This window comes from Coregonus lavaretus, assembly GCF_964263955.1.
Source record: "Coregonus lavaretus genome assembly, chromosome: 10".
NCBI lineage: Eukaryota > Metazoa > Chordata > Actinopteri > Salmoniformes > Salmonidae > Coregonus > Coregonus lavaretus.
This window is the reverse complement of record NC_139997.1, coordinates 4,655,210-4,667,856: the sequence shown is the minus strand read 5'-3', so window position 1 is coordinate 4,667,856 and position 12,647 is coordinate 4,655,210. Positions and strand designations below refer to the sequence as shown.

At 43.8% G+C, this 12,647-nt stretch overlaps 1 pseudogene across 1 annotated transcript in view; it reads left to right on the top strand.

Annotated features, from left to right (window-relative positions):
* The window catches only part of LOC311135797 (WD repeat-containing protein 7-like), a 112,753-nt pseudogene extending 100,703 nt beyond the window's left edge, over positions 1 to 12,050 (top strand). Inside the window, exon 19 of the transcript in view lies at positions 11,906 to 12,050. The product of the transcript in view is annotated as a WD repeat-containing protein 7-like (transcript). The remainder of the gene's footprint in view (positions 1 to 11,905) is intronic.
* The last annotated feature ends 597 nt before the right edge of the window (positions 12,051 to 12,647 follow it).

Here is a 12,647-nt window from a genome sequence, read left to right as displayed (position 1 = left end):
ATTTTATACAATGCATGAACCCCCAGCCATGCTTTCAAACACACATCTCTCCATATAAAAGAGAAGCTTTTAAAACAACCTCTGACATGTGTTACTTTAAGTTAATGGATTACTTTAAAGTCAGTAGGTCTAGTACACATCATATCTCAGTAGGTCTAGTGCACATCATATCTCAGTAGGTCTAGTACACATCGTATCTCAGTAGGTCTAGGACACATCGTATCTCAGTAGGTCTAGTGCACATCATATCTCAGTAGGCCTAGTGCACATCGTATCTCAGTAGGTCTAGGACACATCATATATCAGTAGGTCTAGGACACATCATATCTCAGTAGGTCTAGTACACATCATATCTCAGTAGGTCTAGGACACATCATATCTCAGTAGGTCTGGTACACATCATATCTCAGTAGGTCTGGTACACATCATATCTCAGTAGGCCTAGTGCACATCGTATCTCAGTAGGCCTAGTGCACATCGTATCTCAGTAGGTCTAGTACACATCGTATCTCAGTAGGTCTAGTACACATTGTATCTCAGTAGGTCTAGTACACATCGTATCTCAGTAGGTCTGGTACACATCATATCTCAGTAGGTCTAGGACACATCATATCTCAGTAGGTCTAGTACACATCATATCTCAGTAGGTCTAGTACACATCATATCTCAGTAGGCCTAGTACACATCATATCTCAGTAGGTCTAGTACACATCATATCTCAGTAGGTCTAGGACACATCATATATCAGTAGGTCTGGTACACATCGTATCTCAGTAGGTCTAGTACACATATCTTAACATCTTAGATTTTGATGCACTTTCCACCCTTTAAGATGGTCAGTGTTAGAGGAGTGCATTTCCCTGACTGCATCCCAAATGGCACCCTATTTCACTAGGTAGCCCTATGGGTCCTGGTCAAAAGTAGTGCACTAAATATGGAATAGGGTGCCATTTAGGATGTATTAATCTGTCTGGCCTGGCCTCCATGTGATAAACAGTGGATGAGCCCTAAATAAAATCAATGGTCTGATAGAAGTATTGTGCAGCTCTCTCCTAGCGAAGCATTGAACACACCTTTTATACAGACTGGAACAATATGCCCTGAACGCTCTAAAAGGTTTCTATCCAGACTCCAAATAACTGAATAAATGTGTCCGTACTGTGATGAATAGGAATTCAGCCTCAGGCTTGTCAGGCACAGTTTCTCCTGTAGCTAGCTAGCCTCAGAGAAAGACTGCCCTTAGCTGTCTCCTGTAGCTAGCTAGCCTCAGAGAAAGACTGCCCTTAGCTGTCTACTGTAGCTAGCTAGCCTCAGAGAAAGACTGCCCTTAGCTGTCTACTGTAGCTAGCTAGCCTCAGAGAAAGACTGCCCTTAGCTGTCTACTGTAGCTAGCTAGCCTCAGAGAAAGACTGCCCTTAGCTGTCTACTGTAGCTAGCTAGCCTCAGAGGCTCAGGGGAAAAGAGTAAACTGGGATCAAACTAAAAAGGTCATCAAATAGATCAATGAAATGAAGATAAATACATACTTCAGTATTGGCGGTACAGTTTTCTGGGATCGGATATTGTTGACTGTTTTCACAGTCATTCTATTTTATGGGGACCCATAACAGTGAACATATGGGTCTCATTGCTGGACCTAACTGGGGTAGAGAGGCCTGAAAGAAGGACCTAACTGGGGTAGAGAGGCCTGAAAGAAGGACCTAACTGGGGTAGAGAGGCCTGAAAGAAGGACCTAACTGGGGTAGAGAGGCCTGAAAGAAGAACCTAACTGGGGTAGAGAGGCCTGAAAGAAGGACCTAACTGGGGTAGAGAGGCCTGAAAGAAGGCTCACATCATCACTCTCCTCCCCAGAGTGGCTCTCCCTGGTAGATAGATAGATAGATGGATAGATGGATAGATGGATAGATAGATAGATGGATGGATAGATACAGTGCCTTCAGAAAGTATTCTCACCCCTTGACTTATTCCACATTTTGTTGTTACAGCTTGAATTCAAAATGGATTAAATATATGTTTTTTCTCTTACCCCATAATGACAAAGTGAAAACATGTTTTTAGACATTTGTGCAAATGTATTGAAAATGAAATATCTCATTTACATAAGTATTCACAGTACCCCTTAGTCAATACCATCTACCAAAAGGCGCCCTTCTTTGAGAGGCGTTGGAAAACCTCCCTGGTCTTTGTGGTTGAATCTGTGTTTGAAATTCACTGCTCGACGGAGGGACCTTACAGATAATTGTATGTGTGGAGTACAGAGATGAGGTAGTCATTCAAAAATCATGTTAAACACTATTATTGCGCACAGAGTGATGAGTCCACAAAAAAGTTTGAAAACGTATTTAATAATAATAAATAATAATATTTCCATTGTGGTCCTCTAAATAAATGGTTCAAACTCAAACACAGTAAACCTAGCCTACTAGGCATACTTGGGTTACACATATAACCAGGGGGGAACCCTAAGGGCTTTCTTTCATTTTAATTGTTCATTTCTATTTCATCTTTTCGATAATTTTAAAGATCTTCTGATTTAATCTCTTCAATTTGTGTTGGATAGAGAAGGGTTAATACTGAAGAAAAAAAATATCCAATCAGGACTTTTCTTTGGTGGTCTCTGGGTAGAAAATTATAGCTAGCTCAGCCAGCCATTGGCTACGCGTTCAGAAGCTGGACAGAAGGCCGCTGCCATTCAACTGTATTAGAGCAGGATTTTGGAGTGACCAATCACATTTTGACTTGCAATGGGCAGGAGTGTTTAATTATTTTTATTTTTTTAATAAAAGTGAGGGGTTAGGGTTAGTGGGCAAAAGAAAAGCCAAAATTAGTAATTATTTTAATTGAACTTTAATTTTTCTTTGAAAAACTGTCGACCAAAACAAACCCTAAATGCCTGTGAATCCTTGTGTATAACCCTGTGTATAGAGTTTGTGTTATTTGGTAGATTTTTTTTATAAGCTATGTTTGTATATTGTGTTATAATTGTTGTTAATTAATAATAATAATAAACCTTTAAATAAGCAATAGCCTAGTTTTCCCATGCTTTTGTAGTAGTGTGTGTGACAACGGTGGCTGTAGCAGGTGTTATCGAGGAGGAGCACTGCCAGGATTGGTGCAATGAAGAAAGAGCTTTGAAAGGCATATTCAAGCTAACTATTATGACTGGGTGTGAGCAAACCAGGAAGCTGTAGATCTGGGATTGTCTGCTCATCAGCACCAGCAATATGTCAACCGGGGCCAGGACTGGTTTCAAAAACCTAGCCAGTTTTCCGAAGTCAGCTCTGCGCCGCTGAGACTCAACTTCACACCTGCGAGCTACGGTGAGTTCAAAAACATTTGGGGACACAATAGTAGACCTTCAGCTTAACGAACGGCAGCGCAGAGACTCTTTCTCACAACGATAAAAAAAACTGCGTTCTCAAGTTTAGAGGAAAGCTAATGGGCCCCAACTTTGATCTGCCGCGGCTTAAAACTGAACTCAGTGGTGTACTCCATGTCTGACTTCGAGGGTAGGAGCCCGGCCGACCTCCTCCACTTTCTCCGGCAGAAGAGGCTGAATGAGAGAATGTACCAACTGTATCTGCTTGCCTGTCTGGTCTTGACCGTTCCCCTGTCCACTGCCTCAGTTGAAAGGACATTCTCCGTCCCTGAAACAGATCAAGAATTACTCCAGGAAAACCACCGGGCAGGCTCAACTGTCAGCCTTGGCTTTGATCTAAGTCGAGAAAGTACTTCTCTCGGATATGAAATCAAAAGTTTAACTATGTGACCCTGCCATTGCCCATTTCATAAAGAAGGACTGGAGGATGGACTTCTTTTTCAAATGATCATCATCTGCTGTTGCTATTAATCTCTTTTGATATAATGCGTGTGAAACATTGTCGCATTTGAACTTTAGACCACCAGTTATTTTGTGTGCTGAACGTGATATAATACTGTGTGTTTGCAATGGGAAGTAATTGCTGGGTTGTTCATTTTGTGTTGGAATTGCTATAATTGCTGGGTTGTTCATTTTGTGTTGGAATTGCTATAATTGCTGGGTTGTTCATTTTGTGTTGGAATTGCTATAATTGCTGGGTTGTTCATTTTGTTTTGGAATTGCTAAATGTTTGTGTTTGTGTGTCGGGATCTACTGGCTTATTATCTGAGTGAATGAGCTGCTGATTCTTTAACATGATTCGATGCTGTTTCTATCAGTGCTTTCTTTGCTCTCAATCCTTTCTCTCCCTCATTCCTTTCTCTCTCTCAAACCTTTCTCTCGTGGTCCTGAATCAATAGTCAGGCCTATGTGTGGTTGAATTTATTCCGCCACTGTGTGTGTGTGTGTGTGACTGTTGTCTTTTTGGAACTGTTTCTGTGAAATGATTCATGGCTTTTCCGGCTTTTTATATCACTGTGGTGTATGAATGCATTTCTGACGGGTCATAGAGTAGCCTAAACACCGCAATTATCACAACATAGGTTGGAATAGGGCTTTTTTCCCCTGGCTTGGTTCCCCTGTGAATTACACTCACCGCTACTGTTACAGTGAGGGAAAAAAGTATTTGGTCCCCTGCTGATTTTGTACGTATACTCACTGACAAAGACATGATCAGTCTATAATTTTAATGGTAGGTTTATTTGAACAGTGAGAGACAGAATAACAACAAGAAAATCCAGAAAAACGCATGTCAAAAAATGTATACATTGATTTGCATTTTAATGAGGGAAATAAGTATTTGACCCCTCTGCAAAACATGACTTAGTACTTGGTGGCAAAATCCTTGTTGGCAATCACAGAGGTCAGACGTTTCTTGTAGTTGGCCACCAGGTTTGCACACATCTCAGGAGGGATTTTGTCCCACTCCTCTTTGCAGATCTTTTCCAAGTCATTAAGGTTTCGAGGCTGATGTTTGGCAACTCGAACCTTCAGCTCCCTCCACAGATTTTCTATGGGATTAAGGTCTGGAGACTGGCTAGGCCACTCCAGGACCTTAATGTGCTTCTTCTTGAGCCACTCCTTTGTTGCCTTGGCCGTGTGTTTTGGGTCATTGTCATGCTGGAATACCCATCCACGACCCATTTTCAATGCCCTGGCTAAGGGAAGGAGGTTCTCACCCAAGATTTGACGGTACATGGCCCCGTCCATCGTGCCTTTGATGCGGTGAAGTTGTCCTGTCCCCTTAGCAGAAAAACACCCCCAAAGCATAATGTTTCCACCTCCATGTTTGACGGTGGGGATGGTGTTCTTGGGGTCATAGGCAGCATTCCTCCTCCTCCAAACACGGCGAGTTGAGTTGATGCCAAAGAGCTCGATTTTGGTCTCATCTGACCACCACACTTTCACCCAGTTCTCCTCTGAATCATTCAGATGTTCATTGGCAAACTTCAGACGGGCCTGTATATGTGCTTTCTTGAGCAGGGGGACATTGCGGGCGCTGCAGGATTTCAGTTCTTCACAGTGTAGTGTGTTACCAATTGTTTTCTTGGTGACTATGGTCCCAGCTGCCTTGAGATCATTGACAAGATCCTCCCGTGTAGTTCTGGGCTGATTCCTCACTGTTCTCATGATCATTGCAACTCCACGAGGTGAGATCTTGCATGGAGCCCCAGGCCGAGGGAGATTGACAGTTATTTTGTGTTTCTTCCATTTGCGAATAATCACACCAACTGTTGTCACCTTCTCACCAAACTGCTTGGCGATGGTCTTGTAGCCCATTCCAGCCTTGTGTAGGTCTACAATCTTGTCCCTGACATCCTTGGAGAGCTCTTTGGTCTTGGCCATGGTGGAGAGTTTGGAATCTGATTGATTGATTGCTTCTGTGGACAGGTGTCTTTTATACAGGTAACAAGCTGAGATTAGGAGCACTCCCTATAAGAGTGTGCTCCTAATCTCAGCTCGTTACCTGTATAAAAGACACCTGGGAGCCAGAAATCTTTCTGATTGAGAGAGGGTCAAATACTTATTTTCCTCATTAAAATGCAAATCAATTTATAACATTTTTGACATGCATTTTTCTGGATTATTTTGTTGTTATTCTGTCTCTCACTGTTCAAATAAACCTACCATTAAAATTATAGACTGATAATTTCTTTGTCAGTCGGCAAACGTACAAAATCAGCAGGGGATCAAATACTTTTTTCCCTCACTGTATGTCACTGCAGCCCGAAGCATGGCTCAGGCCTGTGTTGTCTCTGAGCTGGAGCCAGAAGCATTGGCTCAGGCCTGTTTGATTTTGTTATTAAAAAGCATTGCTTTTCCTGCACTAGAGTCTGCACTAGAATGGTCCGACTACACAATATAATGATGGGCGCATTAAGCGATGCTCTGTTTGTTATTTTCTTGATTTTTGAATTTGATATGAAGTATTGGAAATGTTTTCCCCAACTGAAGGCCTTAGGTCCAATAGTCACAGGTCGCCACTGCGTATAACACATAACAAAACAAAGAACCACATTGTCATAGCCATAGAGCAGGACTCCCTCAGTAGATCAGCGGTCTCAGGCTCCTAAACTGAGTTAGGTGAAGCAGTTAGCTTGCTGGCCCTGATGTCGTCCTCAGCTCAACTTCTCTCTGTAGCCTGTAGTAGCTCACTCAAGCTGTGACTCTTCTCTGTAGCCTGTAGTATTCCTTCCACAATGTAGCGCCCACTTGGGTGATGCCTCTGCAGCTGCTACAGCGCTAAAAGCTCACCACACATCAGTCCAGAGCAGTAGTCATCCTCACTACGTCAGTCCAGAGCAGTAGTCATCCTCACTACGTCAGTCCAGAGCGGTAGTCATCCTCACTACGTCAGTCCAGAGCGGTAGTCATCCTCACTACGTCAGTCCAGAGCGGTAGTCATCCTCACTACGTCAGTCCAGAGCGGTAGTCATCCTCACTACGTCAGTCCAGAGCGGTAGTCATCCTCACTACGTCAGTCCAGAGCGGTAGTCATCCTCACTACGTCAGTCCAGAGCAGTAGTCATCCTCACTACGTCAGTCCAGAGCAGTAGTCATCCTCACTACGTCAGTCCAGAGCAGTAGTCATCCTCACTACGTCAGTCCAGAGCAGTAGTCATCCTCACTACGTCAGTCCAGAGCAGTAGTCATCCTCACTACGTCAGTCCAGAGCAGTAGTCATCCTCACTACGTCAGTCCAGAGCAGTAGTCATCCTCACTACGTCAGTCCAGAGCAGTAGTCACCCTCACTACGTCAGTCCAGAGCAGTAGTCATCCTCACTACGTCAGTCCAGAGCAGTAGTCATCCTCACTACGTCAGTCCAGAGCAGTAGTCATCCTCACTACGTCAGTCCAGAGCAGTAGTCATCCTCACTACGTCAGTCCAGAGCAGTAGTCATCCTCACTACGTCAGTCCAGAGCAGTAGTCATCCTCACTACGTCAGTCCAGAGCAGTAGTCATCCTCACTACGTCAGTCCAGAGCAGTAGTCATCCTCACTACGTCAGTCCAGAGCAGTAGTCATCCTCACTACGTCAGTCCAGAGCAGTAGTCACCCTCACTACGTCAGTCCAGAGCAGTAGTCATCCTCACTACGTCAGTCCAGAGCAGTAGTCATCCTCACTACGTCAGTCCAGAGCAGTAGTCATCCTCACTACGTCAGTCCAGAGCAGTAGTCATCCTCACTACGTCAGTCCAGAGCAGTAGTCATCCTCACTACGTCAGTCCAGAGCAGTAGTCATCCTCACTACGTCAGTCCAGAGCAGTAGTCATCCTCACTACGTCAGTCCAGAGCAGTAGTCATCCTCACTACGTCAGTCCAGAGCAGTAGTCATCCTCACTACGAGCTCCATGCCATTTCCACAATGCAGTTAGGTCTCATTGATCAACAAGCAGCCGGTGCTGAGATGTCTCTTTTTAAATGCAAACATTAGATAGCCAAACCAGACAAGCCAACCTGCCATCAGTCCTGCAAGTCTGTGGGTAAAAACAACTAGATAAAGTGCGTTCGGAAAGTATTCAGAACCCTTACCTTTTTCAACATTTTGTTACGTTACAGCCTTATTCTAAAATAGATTTTTGTGTGTGCAAAAAACAGAAATAGCTTATTTACATAAGTATTCAGACCCTTTGCTATGAGACTCGAAATTGAGCTCAGGTCCATCCTGTTTCCATTGATCATCCTTGAGCTGTTTGTACAATTTGATTGGAGTCCACCTGTGGTAAATTCAATTGATTGGACATGATTTGGAAAGGCACACACCTTTCTATATAAGGTCCCACAGTTGACAGTGCATGTCAGAGCAAAAACCAAGCCATGAGGTCAAAGGAATTGTCTGTACAGCTCCGAGACAGGATTGTGTCGTGGCACAGATCTGGGGAAGGGTACCAAAACATTGAAGGTCCCCTAGAACACAGTGCCCTACATCATTCTTAAATGGAAGACGTTTGGAACACACAGCCAAGACAATGCAGGAGTGGCTTCGGGACAAGTCTCTGAATGTCCTTGAGAGGCCCAGCCAGAACCCGGACTTGAACCCGATCTAACATCTCTGGAGAGACCTGAAAATAGCTGTGCAGCAACGCTCCACATCTAACCGGGCAGAGCTTGAGAGGATCTGCAGAGAAGAATGGGAGAAACTCCTCAAATACAGGTGTGCCAAGCTTGTAACATCATACCCAAGAAGACTCGATGCTGTAATCGCTGCCAAAGGTGCTTCAACAAAATACTGAGTAAAGTGTCTGAATACTTATGTAAATTATATATTTCCATTTTTTAATTTGCCTTTCCAAAAACTGTTTTTGCTTTGTCATTATGGGGTATTGTGTGTAGATTGATGAGGGGGAAAAAACAATTGTATAAATTTGATAGTACGGATGAGAGAGAGAGACAGATTTAATGTGGTCCTCTGTAGCTCAGCTGGTAGAGCACGGCGCTTGTAACGCCAAGGTAGTGGGTTCGATCCCCGGGACCACCCATACACAAAAATGTATGCACGCATGACTGTAAGTCGCTTTGGATAAAAGCGTCTGCTAAATGGCATATTATTATTATTATTATTATAATTCATTTTAGAATAAGGCTGTAACGTAAAAAATGTGGAAAAAGTCAAGGGGTCTGAATACGTACCAAAGGCACTGTATATAAAACACTGGAAATCACATTTTTGAAGGCACTGGGCCTTTAACACATGTGTATGTGTGTTTGTACGGATTCAGTCAGGAAGGGAAGAAACCCTGGTAGGATGCATGTTGGGAGAGCTATATAGGTAAGGTCCTGTGTTTTGGTTGATCATATCACACAACCTGGATTTTTACCTTTATTTCAAGCTTTTTTCATGAAACTTTCCCCTTTTGTTTATTTTTGTCCAGCACCATCCTCAGACAATTGCTTACATTTTTTTGTTGTAATAAAAATGTCTGGAAAAGGCTTAATGATTGGGCTTCTTCTTTAACATTGAGAAAAAGCCTTCTTCATTTCAATTAATAGATACAACAGAACAGCCCTCATCCAAACATTTACATTTACATTTTAGTCATTTAGCAGACGCTCTTATCCAGAGTTAGCATACATTATTATTTGTTATTTTTCATAATGGCCCCCCGTGGGAATCGAACCCACAACCCTGGCGTTGCAAATGCCATGCTCTACCAACTGAGCTACATCCCTGCCGGCCATTCCCTCCCCTACCCTGGACGATGCTGGGCCAATTGTGCGCCGCCCCATGGGTCTCCTGGTCGGGGCCGTCTACGACAGAGCCTGTAGTTACCCTAAATTAAAAGGGGAATTGAGTAAGTTTGTATAATCTGTGTTTCCCTTAGGATTTTTTTTCAGCAGCGGTGGCAAAGGTAGCTTGGGGGGCTCTGGGCACATGCTCCCCGGGGAGATTTTTTTTGGAAGAACGACTGAAAAGGTCACTTCTGGAGAATAAAAAAAACCCCATTATACTCTAAAATGCGTGAAAATTAAATTATGTTGACACCATCTGAAATATAACTGATGCTCGTGGCCCTTATTCACACTGCTCAAAAAAATAAAGGGAACACTTAAACAACACATCCTAGATCTGAATGAATGAAATAATCTTATTAAATACTTTTTTCTTAACATAGTTGAATGTGCTGACAACAAAATCACACAAAAATTATCAATGGAAATCAAATTTATCAACCCATGGAGGTCTGGATTTGGAGTCACCCTCAAAATTAAAGTGGAAAACCACACTACAGGCTGATCCAACTTTGATGTAATGTCCTTACAACAAGTCAAAATGAGGCTCAGTAGTGTGTGTGGCCTCCACGTGCCTGTATGACCTCCCTACAACGCCTGGGCATGCTCCTGATGAGGTGGCGGATGGTCTCCTGAGGGATCTCCTCCCAGACCTGGACTAAAGCATCCGCCAACTCCTGGACAGTCTGTGGTGCAACGTGGCATTGGTGGATGGAGCGAGACATGATGTCCCAGATGTGCTCAATTGGATTCAGGTCTGGAGAACGGGCGGGTCAGTCCATAGCATCAATGCCTTCCTCTTGCAGGAACTGCTGACACACTCCAGCCACATGAGGTCTAGCATTGTCAGGTAGCTTAGTGGGTAAGAGCGTTGTGCCAGTAACCGAAAGGTCGCTGGTTCTAATCCCCAAGCCAACTAGGTGAAAAATCTGTCGATGTGCCCTTAAGCAAGGCACTTAACCCTAATTGCTCCTGTAAGTCGCTCTGGATAAGAGCGTCTGCTAAATGACTAAAATGTAAATGTAAATGTCTTGCATTAGGAGGAACCCAGGGCCAACCGCACCAGCATATGGTCTCACAAGGGGTCTGAGGATCTCATCTCGGTACCTAATGGCAGTCAGGCTACCTCTGGCGAGCACATGGAGTGTCACAGACAGTGTCACCAGCAAAGCACCCCCACACCATAACACCTCCTCCTCCATGCTTTACGGTGGCAACCACACATGCGGAGATCATCCGTTCACCCACAACGCGTCTCACAAAGACACGGTGGTTGGAACCAAAAATCTCACATTTGGACTCCAGACCAAAGGACACATTTCCGGTCTAATGTCCATTGCTCGTCTTTCTTGGCCCAAGCAGGTTTCTTCTTCTAATTTGTGTCCTTTAGTAGTGGTTTCTTTGAAGCAATTTGACCATGAAGGCCTGATTCACACAGTCCCCTCTGAAAAGTTGATGTTGAGATGTCTGAGCTGTTCTTGCCATAATATGGGCTTGGTCTTTTCCCAAATAGGGCTATCTTCTACCTTGTCACAACAGAACTGATTGGCTCAAACGCATTAAGAAGGAAATAAATTCCACAATTTAACTTTTAAGAGGCACACCTGTTAATTGAAATGCATTCCAGGTGACTACCTCATGAAGCTGGTTGAGAGAATGCCAAGAGTGTGCAAAGCTGTCATCAAGGCAAAGGGTGGCTATTTGAAGAATCTGAAATATAAAATATATTTTGATTTGTTTAACACTTTTTTGGTTACTACATGATTCCATATGTGTCATTTCATAGTTTTGATGTCTTCGCTATTATACTACAATGTAGAAAATAGTAAAAATAAAGAAAAACCCTGGAAAGAGTAGGTGTCCAAACTTTCAACTGGTACTTTGAAGGAAGTTGAAGGTAGTTTTCACGATCCATTTCTAATTAGCGTTAGCGCAATGACTGGAAGTCTAAGGGAACAGTTAGCATGCTGGAAATGTACAGCTAGCAGCTGTTCCCATAGACTTTCAGTCATTGTGCTAACTCTAGGTAGCAACTTCCTTCAAACTGCATGCAGAGACATAAAAATGGTATCCATGAGTTCATCTGATTCTGGGTAAGTGTTATTCATAACCTTCTCTGTCTGCACACAGACCCACACACCCCCCATACCCCCCAAACCGCTAAGCTTGTTGATTCTACACAGCACATGGACACAACATTTCAAACTTCTCTCTGCTAAATATTTGATGGCGTCTTTGTGGTGTTCTGTTCTCCAGGCCTCCTAGACCCGGGACCCCTGAGACCCCCCCCAAAAGACTGCAGCACCCCCTCAGGTCTCCAGCCCGTCTGTGCGGGGACAGATCAAACAAGGTAACTACAAACAACTGTTTTCCCTCTGGGCTGTGCTGGGAGAACCACTGATGTACAGGCAGGCAGCAGGCGATGTGAGCCACAGAGATCAATGAGAGGCCTCCTCCTGGCCTGTCAATCTTAGTGTGTGTACCAAATGGCACCCTAATCCCTATATAGTGCACTACATTTGACCAGGGCATTATAAAGGGAATAGGTTAGGGGTTGCAACATTTCTGGTCCCAGATTCCCTGGTTTTCCAGATATCCTGGTGGGAATATTCCTGGAGGAGGAAATACGTGGATCCTCCAACTAGGATTTGTGTGAAAACCAGGGAATTTTTTTGGGAAGTTACTGGAATTTTGCAATCCTAGCTTTGGTCAAAAAGTAGTGCGCTGTATATGGAATATGATGCCATTTGGGCCGCGTCTCATAGTCATTCCCCACAGCAGTAAACTAAGGGGACAGAGCCCTTAGTCTACAATATAGTACATTTACAGTGCAGCTAACGCAACTTAACCTAGCCTAGGCGTCTGTGCTCCACAACAGTTCTGTCTGTCTACATTTAAATGTGTGCCGTTTATCAGATGCTCTTATTCAGAGCCCATTTAGTCTCTACTGTTGGGTTGACCCCTGCTGTCTGCCTGTCTAGCCTTACCAATAACTCAT